Raw genomic sequence first — 16,369 nt, 5'->3', positions numbered from 1 at the left:
TACTCATCATGTTGGATTGGAGGGCAGGGCTGATGAGTTACCCAGAGGGCCCCCCTGTGCTCCTGAACTCAATTGCCCCTTCTACTTGCAGGCTGCCCCCTGCAGGGGCAGAGCCTTCTGGGGAAGCCTATATCACCCCTGTCGTGGGCAACCAGCATGCACTCTCCCTGCAGGCCCATGGTGTCAAGAGAGCCCAGAAAGGGCTGGGTGGGGCCCCCTCAGTTCCTGCCCCCAGATGCTTGGATCAAGTCTCACCTCCCCACTTGGGGCAGAATCATCAAGGGGTACAGAGAGAGGCCAGGGATGCTCCTCATGGAAATGTGAGTCCACATAGCAATAGAAGTATCTCTATCTCTGGCCTCTCTTCCAAGATGAAGTCCCAAGGAACTCATCGGAAAGTGTGAAAAGATGGGGAAGGTGTACACAGGGCTCTGGGCTCTCTGAATGCCTGGAAATTACCTTTGCCTGTCAATCACAGCTGCCCTTACCCTACAGTTGTGTGAGGAGGGGAGAGGTTTTGAAGGACAAGAAACTGATACAGAGATAAGAGTTTGTTGCTCCCAAGGCTTGAACCTGTGTCCCTTGCATTGACAGGCAGATTCTTAACCACTGTGCCACCAAGGGAAGTCCTGGACAGTGCTATTTTAAACATAGATGGAATACCATGTAGCCTTTAAAAGAGTGAGGTTGAGAGGGATGTTCATTTGGGAAAATGCCCACAGTATATCACTGAGTTAATAGAGAATTTGTACAACTAGAAAATTAGTATGATCCCAGTTTTGGAAAATAAAGCAAGTGTTATGTGTGTAGACAAAATTCTTAAAGGACCTACTAACCACTGACGGTGGTTACCTTGGCGTGAGGTTGGGATCTTGCTTTTTTTTTTTTCCCCACTTCTGTTATTTGATTTTGTTGCACCAAGCATGTATTTCTTCTGTAATTGAAATGATTTTCAGTGAGAAAGAGAGAGGAGTAACAGTAAAGTAGTAGCTGCCACATTTTGGTCATAGAAACTTGCACATTAGAAACCAGGTTTCTGAACAATGCAGAGCGGATGATCAGAGCAAAGAACTACAGAAAAGCCAAGTGGGAGGAGGGGGCAGCCCCAGGGGACAAGAGCTCAAAGGACACAGCCAGACAAGGCTGAGACACCACTGCAGCATCCTGGCTGTACCTGCCCAACTGCTTGTGAAGTATTTTGGACATCATCTCTGACCTCTAGGTACCAGAGGCTGGAAGCCACTACCAAGCCCTCTGGAGACGGCACAGGATGTGAGTGTTCTGAGGGCTGCTTTCTGGTAAAGCTGCATGCAGCACCCACTTCAGTGGTCTCAGGTAAGACCCGTTGGTAAATAACAGAAGCCCACTTCCAACCACCTTAGGAGAAAGGGGAGGTGTTGATATTGTGGGGTCTTTCCTATCTGGTAATCTCCTGACTGCCTGGTTTATATCTGCTTCTGTTACTTGCATAGCCACGGGCCCTTGGTCAGATTTCTCAACCTCTCTGTGCCTCAGTTTTATCATCCATTACTTGGGGATAATAGTAGCTCCTACTTCTTACATTTTCTATGAGGACTGAATGAATTAATACATTTAAGACACTTAGAACAGTGCCTGGTGCAGAGCAAGCAGCCCAGAAACGCCCTTTTGCTCTTTACACATTTAGTGATCAATGTATTAAACGCACTAATTTTGTAACCAAAAGTTCCCCAAACATTGAATATCCGTATGAAACTATTCCATCCAAACCTTTAAATGTAATCAAATTCTCTTAATCATTGATTATATTCACTTACTATATATATATATTCATTAATTATATGCATTTAAACATGGATTATAAATTTTCTCAAATCCTCCAAAACATCTAGATGAAATCAACCTCTAATATTTCATCTTTTTTAAATGCTTCAAACATCTTCAAAACTGCCTAATTTGATCATGGTGATCACTCACCTCCCTGTTGCCCTTGTATTTAGCCTTTAGTAGAAGTTTCTAGAAAGTTGATAATGTGGACTTTTATCCAGTTCTTCATGATTTCCTTACTTAATCTTATACCTTCTTGGGGTTACAGTAATCATGCCTGACCTAAAAGAGAAAGAACACCGAGTCAGGCAGCTGAGACTGCAGGGTGAGGGTGCAGGACCCCCAGTCCGTGCCGTCCAAGAGACACTAACCAAGCCAGAGCTGACTGTATGGGGCCCTTCTCGTAGGGAAAGTTCATGTGCTACATCCATGAGACTTCCTGAGGCTTATCTTGCACCTGGTGCTTCCCCACCCTCCTCACGTCCACTGACAAGGTTTTAGCCACGGCCTGGACCAGGTTACCATTGCCAGGTAACCCGGCCTTAGTGAGCACGGCTTCTGGGGGCCTCTCCTGTTAGGCAGAGGGAAGGACCAACTCAGATGGGGGGATTGCTGTGGGCGGGGCAGACACTGCAAAATATTCCATCTCAGTGAAATATTTGCTGTTGTTCTCTTCGATTCATTCACACAAAAGTGAAAGAAACAGAAAACACAAGATGTCAAAAACAAGATCAATTAGGGAATTCTCTGTCGGTCCAATGGTTAGGATTTGGCACTTTCAAATCTTCAGGGGCCAAGGTTGGATCCCTGGTTAGGGAACTCAGATGCCACAGGGCCACACACACACAAAAAAGACCAATTATTTTCAGTTATTCAATTCTCCTATGAAAAGACAAAGATTCTTAAATTGAGTGAAAAGGAAAAATCGAACTCTATTTTTGGTTCAGTTATCTCCTGCTGAGTGACAAGCCACCCCCAAATGTAGTGGCTTAAAGCAACAATTAATTGTTATTTCTCACAGTTCTGTGGTCAGGGATGGGAACAGGGCTTGGCTGGGGTCTTCTGCTCCATGGAGCATGGGCTGGGGTCACTCAGCACTGTTCTGCAGGTGCCTGGGCTGGACTGGTCAGTCCAAGAAGACTTCACTCACATGGGTGGTGCTCAGTGCTTTTCTCTGTCACCAAGTGTGCCTTATCATTTAATATTATTGCCTGAACTTCTTTAAAATGTGGCAGCTGGCTTCCCCAAACACAAATGGAAATTACCTGGCCTCTTACAGTCTAGGTCTGGAACTGACACAATGTCACTTCCTCTGCTTTGTACTGGTGAAGGCAAAATGCAAGCCATCCTGATTCAACAAGAGTGGAAATAGATCCCACCTTCTGGTGAGTGGAGTGACATGTGCTTATAGGCAAGGAAAGAACTTATGGTGGCCATCTTTGGCCTTCTCTTTGGCCAATTTGCTTTACAAGAAATCCATCTAAAGTTAAACAATTATGAAAGATTTAAAATAGATAAATATATTTCAGGAAAATTCAAATAGAATAAAGAGAGGGTGGTAATGTTCCTATTTTTAAAGGCATAATTCAAGGGGGGAAAGCATTAAATGGAACCAAGGGATACTTTAAACCGATGAAATGTGCGATCATCAAGAAAATGTAATAATAGCTATTTACTAAACACTCACATGGATAATTCTATTTAATTTCACAACAATTCTGGGAGGTAAATGCTATTCTTTGCCTCATTTCACAGACAAGAAACCTTAGACTCAGAAAAATTAAGTACATCAGCCACACCTACGTATTTTGTAAGAGAAAAAATTAAGATTTGAACGTAGGTAACCTAACACCAGACTTCCTGCTCTTAATCACTGAGTGATTGGTTGATTATGAATCTGAATCCAATGTATGAACAAATACACTGAAAAGAATATACAAAGCAAAAGCCGAAATATGAGGAGACTCTTAAAAAACCACAACCAGATCAGGAGATTTTTAAAACGTCTGTCTCAGAACTTAACAGATCAAATATTTTAAAAATCATATAGACAATCTAAATAACAAAATTAACCAGATTGTTTTTAATAAAGCTAGAGAGAATTTGAACAGGGAATACCTTTTTTTCCCAAATGCTCACAGAACATAAAGACAAATTGATTAAGTAATGAGTCTCAAAGTAAACCTCAATAAATCCCAAACAGTAGAAACTACAATTTCTACAAATCAATAATAAAAAGACAAATGACCAAGTAGAAAAATGGGCAAGAGACAGGAAGGGACAATCTACAAATGAGGATATATAAATGGCCCAAAAGAGATAAAAAGATGCTCAAACTTCACTAGCAAACATGGAATTTGAAATCAAGTCAACAAGATACTGTTTTTTTTCACCCAAGAAAATGGGAAAAATTTTTTTAAATTGGACAATCAGTTGTTGGTAAGAGGATAGGAAAGGAGTTTGTATAGTGCTGGATGAATGTAAATGGATATAGCCATTGTAAAGAACAATTTGGAAGTATCAACTAATAATTTAAACATGTTTGACTATGTCACCCACCAACTCAATTTGCAAAATCTACGCTGGACTTCTGGTGCTGGCCAAGATAAAGTAAGCCACCATAGCCCATCTCTCTCACTGCTTTCAGCTAAAAGGTCTGGACAAAATACAAAAGTTAACAGCCTGAGGACTCTGAAAATAGCAAATGGATTGGCAAAGGGAACCGAAACTCGAAGGAAGACTCCTACAGAGTAGATTTCCAGGGTTCTCGTCTTCTTTTGCCATCCAGCTTTCACCTGAGGGTAGCCCCAATATGAAACTGTGCAGACGGTGCAGGCAGCAAAAACTCAAGAGAAACCCATTTTCCTGGACAAAGGAATTGGAAAAAAGAGGCCTCTGTGAGTTAGAGTGTGGGGTATCTTTTTTTCTGTTTTCTCTCTTTCAACCTGTCCCAAGGATGAACCAATCACAAAGTTGCACTATGGTGGCAGAGGTAGTGGCATTGCCACCTAAAATCCCAAGAGAAAATCCACCTTTCTTGCCAGATGAACCAGAGGAGGGAGCTCTTATGGCTTAAGGAGTCTGGGAAAATTCTCATTATTTTTTCTCTCTTTTCTCTCTCTGCATTGCTCTGAAGGTGGCCCAGGTCATACGGAGCAGTGTGACAGCACAGGTGGCTAAAATCTTAAGAGAAACTCCATTTTAGTGGCTAGAAGACAGGTATAAACACGTCGGTTAAAAGACAACATTGTTAAGAAATCCCCTGGCAGTCCAGTGGTTAGGACTCAGTGCTCTCACTGCCGGGGGCCCAGGAGTTCGATCCTTGGTCGGGGAACTAGGATCCTGCAAGCCATGCAGCCAAAAGAAAAAGAAAAAAGAAAAGTCAAAGCTCAAAACTGGATTGAAGTTTGAATTAAAGTCAAGTTCCAAGACATTAAAAAAAAGAAAGACGACATTGGATTGAATACACACACACATACAAGGCACAGCTACACGCTGTCTACAAGAAATTCACTCTGATTACATAAGTAGATTAAAAGTAAAAGGATAGAAAAGGTTATGCTATGGAAACACTGATCAAAAGACAGTTGGGGGCTTCCCTGGTGGCGCAGTGGTTGAGAGTCCGCCTGCCGATGCAGGGGACGCGGGTTCGTGCCCCGGTCTGGGAAGATCCCACATGCCGCGGAGCAGCTGGGCCCGTGAGCCATGGACGCTGAGCCTGCGCGTCTGGAGCCTGTGCTCTGCAACGGGAGAGGCCACAACAGTGAGAGGCCCACGTATCGCAAAAAAAACAAACAAACAAACAAACAAAAAAAAACAGTTGGAGTGGCTATATTAATATCAGAAAAAGTAGACTTTAGAACAAGAAATATTACAGAATAAAGAGGGATATTACATAATAATAAAAGGGTTAATTCACCAAGAGGGTATAAAAATCCTAAATGTGAATGTACATAGCAACAGAGCTTCAAGATGCCTGAAATGAGAAATCCACTGTTATAATTGTGAGTTTAACACTCCTCTCTCAGTAAATGACAAAAAAATAAACAAAAAATTAGCAAGGATATAGAAGATCGATCACTATCAATCATTGTGGCCTGACATTTACAGAGCACTGTATGCAAAAAGAGCAAAATACACATTTTTTTAATTGCACACGGAACATTCACCAAGATAAAACATTTGGGGTCATAAAATAAACCTTAGCAATTTTTAAACATAGAGATCATATATTCTCTGACCATAACATAATTAAACTAAAAACAATAGCAGAAAAAAATTCTTTAAAATGCCCAAATAGTTTAAAATTAAATAACACAGTTCTAAATAACCTGTGGCTGAAAGAGGAAGTATCTTTGAAAGGAAATTTATTAAATATTTTGAACTTGGGACTTCCCTGGTGGTCCAGTGGTTAAGACTCTGCACTCCCAATGCAGGGGGCCCGGGTTTGATCCCTGGTCAGGGAACTAGATCCCACATGCATGCCACAACTAAGAGTTCGCATGCCGCAACTAAGGAGCCCACGCATCACAACTGAGGAGCTGGTGAGCCGCAACTAAGGAGTCCAGCTGCCGCAACTAAGACCCAGTGCGACCAAATAAATAAATAGATTTTTTAAAATTGTTAATAGGATAGATTTCATGTTATGTGTTTACCATGATAAAAAAAATTTGTAGGATTCAGCTAAAACATTGCCTAGAGGGAAATTCATAACATTAAATGCTTATATTAGAAAAAGAAAGGCATGAAATGAAATATATAAGCTTCCATCTTGAGAAACCAGAAAATACCAAATTAAGCCTAAAACGAACAGAAGGGGAGAAATAATAAATATAAGAGGGCTTCCCTGGTGGCGCAGTGGTTGAGAGTCCGCCTGCCGATGCAGGGCACACGGGTTCGTGCCCCGGTCTGGGAAGATCCCACATGCCGCGGAGCAGCTAGGCCCGTGAGCCATGGCTGCAGAGCCTGCGTATCCGGAGCCTGTGCTCCGCAGTAGGAGAGGCCCGTGTACCACACACAAAAAAAAATAATAAAAAAAATAAGTAAACATAAGAGCATAAATCAATGAACTGAGGACAGGAGAATAATAATCCATGAAATCAAAAGCTGGTTCTTTGAAAAAATAGTCTCAGAGCCCATGGGATATTAAGTCATACTCACTTTATGACCTTAAATACTTTTATTAACAAGCATCAAAGATTACAAATAAATGAACCAAGCATTCAACTCAAAGATTTAGAAGAAAAATAAAATAAAATAAGAGGAAAGAATAAGTAAATATAAAAGCAGCAACTGCCTAGGTTTAAATCCCAGCCTCACCACTTGTTAGCTATATGTCCTTAGGCAAATCAGTTACTAACTTTGCAATTCAATTTCTCATCTGTAAAATGAGATAATAATAGTCCTTAACTCATAAGGTTGTTATGAAGATTAAAGAGTCAATACAGCTTGCAGTGGTGCTCAGCACAGAGTAAACACTATATAAATGTTTGCTATTATTTTTCTCTACTGCTACTATTACTATTAAGTTTCTGGCAATTCTGATGAAGAAAACAAAAGAAATAAAACACAAAAATACATCAAGACTAAGATGAGAGAAATACAGAGATTTTTAAAATTATAAGCTAATACTATGTATCACTTTATGCTAATAAATCTGAACTTTTCTAGGTAAATATGACAATTATTTCAGGAAGTTGTAAATGGCTCAAATTGACTCAGTAGGGAGAAAACAGAAAAGACTAAAACTGTAGCAAATGACTTTAAGGCAATTGTCAAAGGCCTTAGGAGCAAGTGATTTTACAGATGAATTAGCAAACATTTTAGGAATAGATACTGCCTAAATTCGTAAAAAAAAAAATTTCCAAATCACTGAAATGCACGAAAATATATGGAAATATTCCAGTCCATTTTATGAGTCTTGCATAATCTTGATACCAAGAGCAAATAAAGCACACACACACACACACACACACACACACACGCACACAAACTTTATGAAAAATCTCACCTAGTTACAAAAATTCTAAATAATATATCAGCAAATAGCATGAAGTAAAGAGCAATATTTCATTACCAGGTTTATTCTTGGAAAGCAGGTTGGTTTAACGCAAGAGTGTGGGTTTGGGAGGCAAACTGTCAGATTTTGAATCTAGCTTTATCACTTTCCAGGAACTGGCTGGATGAGCTGGGTAAGTGATGTAACCTCTCTGGTTGTTTTCCAGTTTGTAAAATGTAAATAATATTTACTTCACGGGCTTCCCTGGTGGCAGAGCGGTTAAGAATCCACCTGCCAATGCAGGGGACACGAGTTCGAGCCCTGGTCCGGGAAGATCCCACATGCCACGGAGCAACTAAGCCCGAGCGCTACAACTACTGAGCCTGCACTCTAGAGCCATGAGCCACAGCTACTGAGCCGCGTACTGCAACTACTGAAGCTCGTGCGCCCAGAGCCCGTGCTCCACAACAAGAGAAGCCACCGCAAGGAGAAGCCCACGCGCCACAAGGAAGAGTAGCCCCCGATCGCCCCAACTAGAGAAAGCCCACGCGCAGCAACAAAGACCCAACACAGCCAAAGATAAAATAAAATAAAATTAATTAATTAAAGTGAATAATAATAATAATATTTACTTCACAGGGATGGGAAGATTAAATTAAAATAATTATTTGAATTTAGCCAAGCATTTGGTACATAATAAGCACTCAACAATGGCTAGATAGTAGTATTCATTTTTAAATGATTTTTTTAAAAACCCTCGGTGATGCAATTGGCAGTTGGCTTAAGCTCTCCACTCAGCTCAAGTTCTCAAACAGGGGTCAACTAAATGTCAATTTCTGAGTGGAAGGAATGGAGAGAGAGGCAAGGAAGGGCATGGCAGGAAACTCAAGGAGCAGGGAGGCAGGGAGTGTGTCCCTGTGTTCCCAGTATTCTTCCAGCCCAATCTTCCTAGATTGGTTTGACAAAATTAATATCAAACCCAGAGAAATTCCTAGAATTGCTGCTCCCATCCTAAAAGTCCTAGCCAGCCACAGAACTCAGAATGGTCCCCATGGATATTTAAGCCATAGCAGCAAACAACCACCAGGAGGCAGCAAACTGAAGCTAAAACAGGGGCATACAGCCCAGCCCCGAGAGCACCTGGCCTGCTGGCCGCTCTCTTTCATCCTGTTTATTCCACAATCGTGCAGTGCTGCAGTTTACCCCATGCAATATCTTGAACCACATTTAATGCATTGTGGTGGGATTTCACTAGACAAATTCAAAAGCAGGAGAGCATGTGACCATCTTCATAGATATCTAACATCACTTGATCAAATTCAACTTCCATTTCTATTTTCTAATAAAACCCTTAGTAAACCAGAAATTGAAGAAAATAATCTTACCAGGATAAAAACTATTTGTTCACTCACCCAACAATTGTTTTTTTCCAAAAATCACAGCAAATGTCATGCTCACTGGTGAAACCTTAGAGCAGCAGCTCCAACACTACCTGTTAGAACCCTGTTCCAGGAGATGTTACACAGTAAGGTGTGAAAAAAGAAGGTCAGTGGTCAATCAGTTGAACATATGTTACTTAATCTTGAACATCGACAAGGCATATTAGCATCAAATTTTCTGATTATTGCTGAAGTAAAGAAACACGTTTGTCTTTGTTTAACCCAGCGTAGGTTAAACAATAAAATAAAACTATTTCTCCATAAAACGATTAGCGTCCTACAGAGGAGCGTTCTTCAGATGTCAGTTTTGGCAACTGCATTAAAGCCTTCCTACCCAAGGTAGCAACATTTCAAGAGTGTCTGCCTTGGGGACTTCCCTGGTGGCACAGCAGTTAAGAATCCGCCTGCCAATGCAGGGGACACAGGTTCAAGCCTTGGTCCGGGAAGATCCCACGTGCTACAGAGCAACTAAGCCCGTGTGCCACATCTGCTGAGCTTGCGCTCTAGAGCCTGTGCACCACAACTACTGAGCCCACGCACTGTAACTACTGAAGCCCACGCACCTAGAGCCCATGCTCTGCAACAAGAGAAGCCACCACAATAAGAAGCCCGCGCACTGCAACAAAGAGTAGCCCCTTAAACTGTATTCTTAAACTGTATTGCAAAATTGTCAGTCTTCCCTCAAGTAATCTATAAATTTGATATGATTTCAATAAAATCTCCACAGGAAATTTTTATCTTGAGAAACTGACTCTATAGTTCATCTATTGCACAGAATGGTCAAGAAATTTGGGAACTAAAAGACTAGCCATGGGGGTGGGTGGCTTGCCTTACAAAGTTAGTTCCAATACCATGAAACTAAGCTAATGGAAATACTGATGGAAAATTGGGCAAATAGACCAACAGAGCTGGGGAAAAAAGGCACAGAAATAAAGTATCTGTGTATCTGTGGTAGTTTTGTCAAGGTTTTAGGAGTTGCAAAATTAGATTATTTTACGGAATTGAAGTAAAAGGTAAACAACCAGACCTCAGGCAGAGTAGGAACCAGGACTGTGCCAGGAGTGTCAGCAACAGAACGTGCGGTCTTCCCTGTGAAGCTGGTGCAGTCCTGCCTCCATCTCCTCTCCTTCATTTCAGATCTGAAGCTGCTGATTTGGTGCTCTGCCGACCAGGTGTTGGCCCCTGATCCCACTAGATATGGCTGGGGTGAAGGAGCTTACCCTTGGATGGAGAGGGAACAGTTTTCTGAGAAGCATGTCAGTGCCTGGATACCCCAAAAGCTGTCTCCACCTTTACATCACTTGTGATCGTCATGGATACTTCCAACTCTACTCAAAATAACTGGACACAGGATCTTCCCCCACTAACCTGGTCCTTCTCCAAGTGTCCGCTAGTTCAGAAAGATACCATCATATTCCCAGTCAGGCAGGTCAGAAGCCAGAAGTCCTCTGACCCCTTTGCTCTCTCCCATCCCACGTGTCCAACTGACCACGAAGTCCAGTTGATTTTATCTCCTCCATATTCCTAGAATCTGTCCACTTCTGTCCATCTCTATTGCCATCACCTAAGGAATTGTCACCTGTCACCTGGATTTCAATAGCCTCTTTGCAGGCACTATTCTCCACACTGCAATAGCCACCTTTAGCAAGTGCAAAGCTAATCAAGCCACTTCCCTTCCAACATCTCCCATGAGACCCACAAGGCTCTGCACGGTCTGGCTGCTGCCCACCCACCAGCCCATCACCAGCTATGTCTTTCCTTATCTTCTGAACTCCTGGCCCACCGGCCTCCCTCCGCCCTTTGAGTACATCATGTGCTGTCCTGCCTCCGCATCTGTGCACACGTTGTTCCCTCTTCCCCAGGCTGCTCTGCCTGGGCCACTGCATTACACAACCCAGGAATACAATGATCTCCATGGTAGTGACGCCCCCTAGGGTTGTGCAGTGGGAGCAACTCTTACCACCCAGCCTTCTCCAGGTTAACGTTTACTCACTCTGCAGAGCTCAGCTCAACACGACTTCACCAGGGAAGCGTCCCACCATGGGACCAGGTCCATTGCCTAATGCTTGCTTTCACTGCTGCCAATTCCATGTAGCACTCACCACAATACTCAACACGTCATTTATTGTACAAAGTTTTAAGGCAGCTTTACTGAGATGTAATTTGTATATAGTAACATTCACCCTTTTCCAGGGTACAGATCTATGAGTTTTAATAAACACATACAGTTGTGGGACCACCACCTCAATCAGGATATAGAACATATCTACCGCCCCAGAAAGTTCTCTCATGCCCCCTAGAGTCAATCCCCTCCCCAACCCAAGCCCCTGGAATCACGGACCTGCTTTCTGCAACTATAGCTGTGCCTTCCACAGAATGTCACATATATGGAACCTGTAATATATGCAGCCCTTTAAGTCTGACTCTTTTCACTTAGTCGCTGTATAATGATTTAATGTGTGTCTTCTCTGCCAGAATGAAAGGCTCTGCACAGTGAGGGACCATGTCTGCCTCAGTAACTACCGTGTCACCACAGCCCACCCCGGTGTTTCTCAACATTTTTTTTCATTATTGCTCCTCTAAGGAGAAAATTTTAATTTAATTTAAATTCTCCCTGATGAGAGAAATTAAATACTAAGGAATAAGATATTGTTGAGTAGAGACGAGCTTTGGAGAAACACAAGGCACTGAAATAACTAAATATTTTTTCACTCTCCAAGAATGAATTTTCACCCATGGGAGGTGATATCATCCCCACTGAGCATGCATGGCCCAGCACATAGTAGGTGCACAAAAAATGTCTGTGGATTCAGGACAGGATGCGTGTAGACGTTGCCACATGGTGGCACCTCGCGAGAAAGCCAGCTCATCTCATTGGGAGGCGTTGCTGGGTTTCAAGCAGAGTTGGGAGTGACTATCCACCCAGACGTGGAAACACCTCCCTTCCTCTCTTGAAAACCCCACCAGTAACAGCAAGCACCATGCTAGCGTCTTCAGAAGCGAGGCTCTAGCATCCATATACTCAGGACATAATCAGATTTGTGCTTTTGAAAGTCTACTCTGGCTCCAGAGAGGGAGAGGGATTAGAAGGAAGAAGATGGAAGCGGGGAGAGCAGATAAGAGGCTGTCGTAGTCATGGTAAGAAATGAAAGTAGTCTGAGCTCGGCTAGTGGCAATGCGGATGGAGAATAATTTAGAAAGTAGAATCAACAGAACTTGGTGATGAGTTGGTTGTAGAAAAGGGGAAGAAGGGTGGACGTCCATATTTCTAGCCTGGACATCCAGGGAGATGTTGGTACCATCCATTGAGATTGGACACGGGGTTGCAGGGAGCTGAAGGTGGCATGAAGTTCATTTATGGACTCTTGAGTTTGAACTGTCTTTCGGTTGTTCAAGTGCAGTGTCTTGTTGGCTGCTGGCTATACAGGTGAGAAGTTCAAGAGAACTATCTAGGCTAGGAGTAAAGATTTGGGAATGGTCAATGTAGATGGTAGCCCAGGTCATGGGAGTGGATGACCTCATCAGAGAGCATGTAGCATGAGAAGAAAAGATGGTGCAGGGCAGACTCTTGGAACACTGAAGGGTGCCCAGCCAGAAGAAGAGGCACAATAGTGAAATTAACTGTTAACCTAGCATTAACATTTATGTTGTATCTAGTTTGGTTTTTTTTTGGTCACTGTTGTTGGTTGCTTTGTTTTTTGCTAATATAAACAACACCGTCAGGAATATCTGCGCAGAAAGCTTTTTCTGAGTATAGGATTATTTTCTCAGGATATATGCTTAGAAGAAGAATAATTAGATTAAAGGATAAGAACATTTATGACTATTGATGTATTCTGCTACATTGCCTTCCAAAAGGTTATCAATGTGCTTTCTTGTCACCAAAGTGTGAGAGCGTTCTCTCATGGACACAGGTAGTCTTCAGTCTTGTTCTTTTTAATCTGTGTTAATTTGACAGGAAAAAAAGGAAGGGTGGGAGGGAGGGAGGGAGGGGGCAGGTGATGGAATCCACAAGATTTAGTGACCGATGAGACGTGGAGGGTGGTAGCCACAGAGAAGTCAAGGATGAGTCTTAGATTGTCCATTTGGGCCCCTGGGTGGATGCTGGGATGGACAATTAGGAGGAAAAACAGGCCGGCATAAAGGTGATGCGTTCCGTTTTGGCTTCTTTGAGTTTGAGGTACGTGTGGGGCATCCAGAAGGTCAGAGGTTAGAGGGTCAATTGTGTTTGCAGAGCTGAAGCTCAGAAGAGAGGCTCTGGTTCCAGAAGGGAAGAGCTGCAACCGCAGTTCCTGATCCTGAAGCGGAGGCAGCGTGGAGGGCACATTTTGGGGAGCCCCCAGGATCCTGCATCTCGTGCTCTCGGCTCACTTCTGATTTCAGCTGCTGCTGCGGTGGACAGTTCCATACAAGCTCAGACTCCCCTGGCTGGCAGGATCCTACCTCAAGCACACAGCACGTCTTTTCCCCTCTCCTGTACCATGGCTGTGTGCACATCCTGTACTCAAGTGCCCCCTGGAAATGCAGGGACTTAGTGCCCTTGTGTATATCCTCCCCCCAGTGGAGGCAGGAGTCAATGGATCTGTGAGCAGGGGGACTCTGCCTTTAACAGGCTGAGCAAGGTTTATCTGCACAGTCCTGGAATCCTGACCCTAAACCCTCTCCATGGAGCCTGGATCTTTGCAAAACAGTCTCCTGGACGATGTGCAGTCTGGCTCCTCCTAATGGGAGGGAGTGAAGGATGGAAGGCAGGTTTCCAGTCCAGGATGACACTCTACCCTCTGGCCGTCAACGCCCTGCCTTCTTCCCTGATCTGTACTGCCTCCGGAGCTGGTGAGCAGGACCTCCCCACAAACCTAGGATGGCCCTCTATCATCCTCTGAATGTTCTCCCACCCCCACCTCGCAGGCTCAAGCGGCTCACCTGTCCTGGATCAACTGTAACAGCGCCACCTTCAGGTCACCCTGGAGTATTTACCGAACCCCACAGGGAGCCTGGATTACAATCCTTTTGGCTGGGAGGTGGGATGGCAGGGGCAGATGGTTTGGAGCAACTCACTTCCCCTCTCTGAGCCCTGTTGTAAAATGGGCACGACAATACCTCAAGGGGAGGCTCTGAGGATAAAGCGAGATAATCGCATAACACACAGAGAATGGGCCTGGTGTCCAGCAAGAGTGCAGTGACCATTTCCATTATAAGGTTGGATGACATGCTTGTTAGCCTGGTTTGGAAAATCCCCAAACAACCAACAACCTCTGGGTTTTATAAAAAAAACAAAAACAAAACCAAAAAACTTATAGAAGCCCTTGGCCCCTTTTTCTTTGATTCTTTGCTTTTTCGCTTTGGACCTCAGAGGTACAGGATTCAATTGCTCACAGTTGTCAGCTCGGCTCAGTCATCGTCAGCCACTCACAGGTCCTCTTGTGTTTTTGTTTGCTTTGCTTTTATCTCTTCCATCCTCCTTCTCGAACTCCTCCCTTCCCTTGCCCCTTTCCCTACAGGCAAACATTCTTATATTGTCAATGTGTGAGTGCGTGCAACCATGAGAATATATACTGCAGCATATATAAGTAGTACCTGCCAGGCACCTTGTTCGGCATTCCCTTTTTACGATCTGCCCATGTTAATACACATCATTCTCATTCAGTCCATTGAACCCTGCGTGGTGTTCATCATTTGCATATGCACCCTGTGATTTATCTGCTCCCTTAGGAGTAGGCATTACGGCTGTTTCCAGCCCTTGGCTATTACCAGTAGATGCTCTGAGCAATATCCCTGGGCAAGTCTCTTTGTCTACCTGTGTGAGAGGTGCGCTGGAGGATGTGCCCAGAGGTGGAATTGCTGGAGTGTGGGGTATATGCCCTCCACACCAGCCCCACAGCTCACACGCCTGCCAGGACAAGGGTTCCTGTGTCCCCCCCAGCACATGCCCATCCAATGGCTATCAAGTGGAGCTCAGTGTCACCTTCCTCTCCTCGTCTACCCGGCTGTCCCTTCTGGAGGTGCTGCAGAAGGAATCGATGATGCCATGTATTCTGTTACCTTTTAAGACAAGTGGCTCCAACTACTGGATGTCCCCATACCCTATCACTTGCTATCATCCACTCACAAACAACCAACTTGGTCTCAGCCAGCTGGACAAGGGATGGTGCAGGAGCCTAAAGATGTACCAACCTTGTGTGCGGCCGGCCCCACGGTGGCCCTGAAAACTCTATCCATACCGAGAGTCCCAAATCAACCCGTCAAATGCAGCTTGTGTGCCCACCACCTCTCTCTAGGAAGTAGAAATTCGGGGCAAACAATAGCGGTGTGGGTGATTTTGTTAGGGCTGCTGTCCTGAGCCCCCATTAGCAATTTTCTTGGTCGTCTCTGAAGCATGAGGGGCCATGCAGCTTGGATAAGCTAGGGTCTGGAACCAGGTGGCGGTGAGCCCTTCAAGCCCACATTTCTCCAGATCTCTGCAGTACATTTGCCTAGAAGATTTCAGAGTCACAGGCTGTGGAATCAGAATGTCCTGGGTTCCAGTCCCAACGCAGCCACCTCACAGGGCCACTGCAGATGACAAAGGCATAGTACCTGTGAAGTGCTGAGCTGGGCTCCAGGCACATCCTAAGCCTCGAAAATGGCCATCCATATTTGTAACAATCCGTAACACAGCAAATACATTCTCCACTTTGCAAACTATAAAAGCGACTCCCAGAGAGGCTGAGCCACTTGCAGGAGAGCAGAATTCAGACTCAGGTCTGTCTGTCTCTGTTCGTTTCCATCTTCTCAGGAAACTTCACTGATTCCCGTCCTCTGGCAGGACCTTGGGCTAAGTCCAGTGCTAGACAGAACTCCAGGTCCTGGATTCAGTGGGGAACAGGCCTCCTGGGCCGTCTTGGCAGGAGTCCCTCAGGCAGTGGGTGGCCCAGGGCAAGCCTGGGCCCCCGCCAGGCTGCAGGAGGCCCCCAGGTGTGGGGGAGGGCAGCAGCCTGGCCCATCTCCAAGCACATTCAGAGCCAACCCAAGGGAAACCCTGATTCTGTCAGTGCCGGCATGCCTGGGGCACAAGCATTGGAGACATTAAATATTAAATGTGTCGGCTGGCTTCCAAGCTTGGTAATTAAAACTCTTATTTCATATT

This window comes from Delphinus delphis, chromosome 6 (assembly GCF_949987515.2).
Source record: "Delphinus delphis chromosome 6, mDelDel1.2, whole genome shotgun sequence".
NCBI classification, from domain to species: Eukaryota; Metazoa; Chordata; class Mammalia; order Artiodactyla; family Delphinidae; genus Delphinus; species Delphinus delphis.
Note: the sequence above shows the minus strand (reverse complement) of the source record.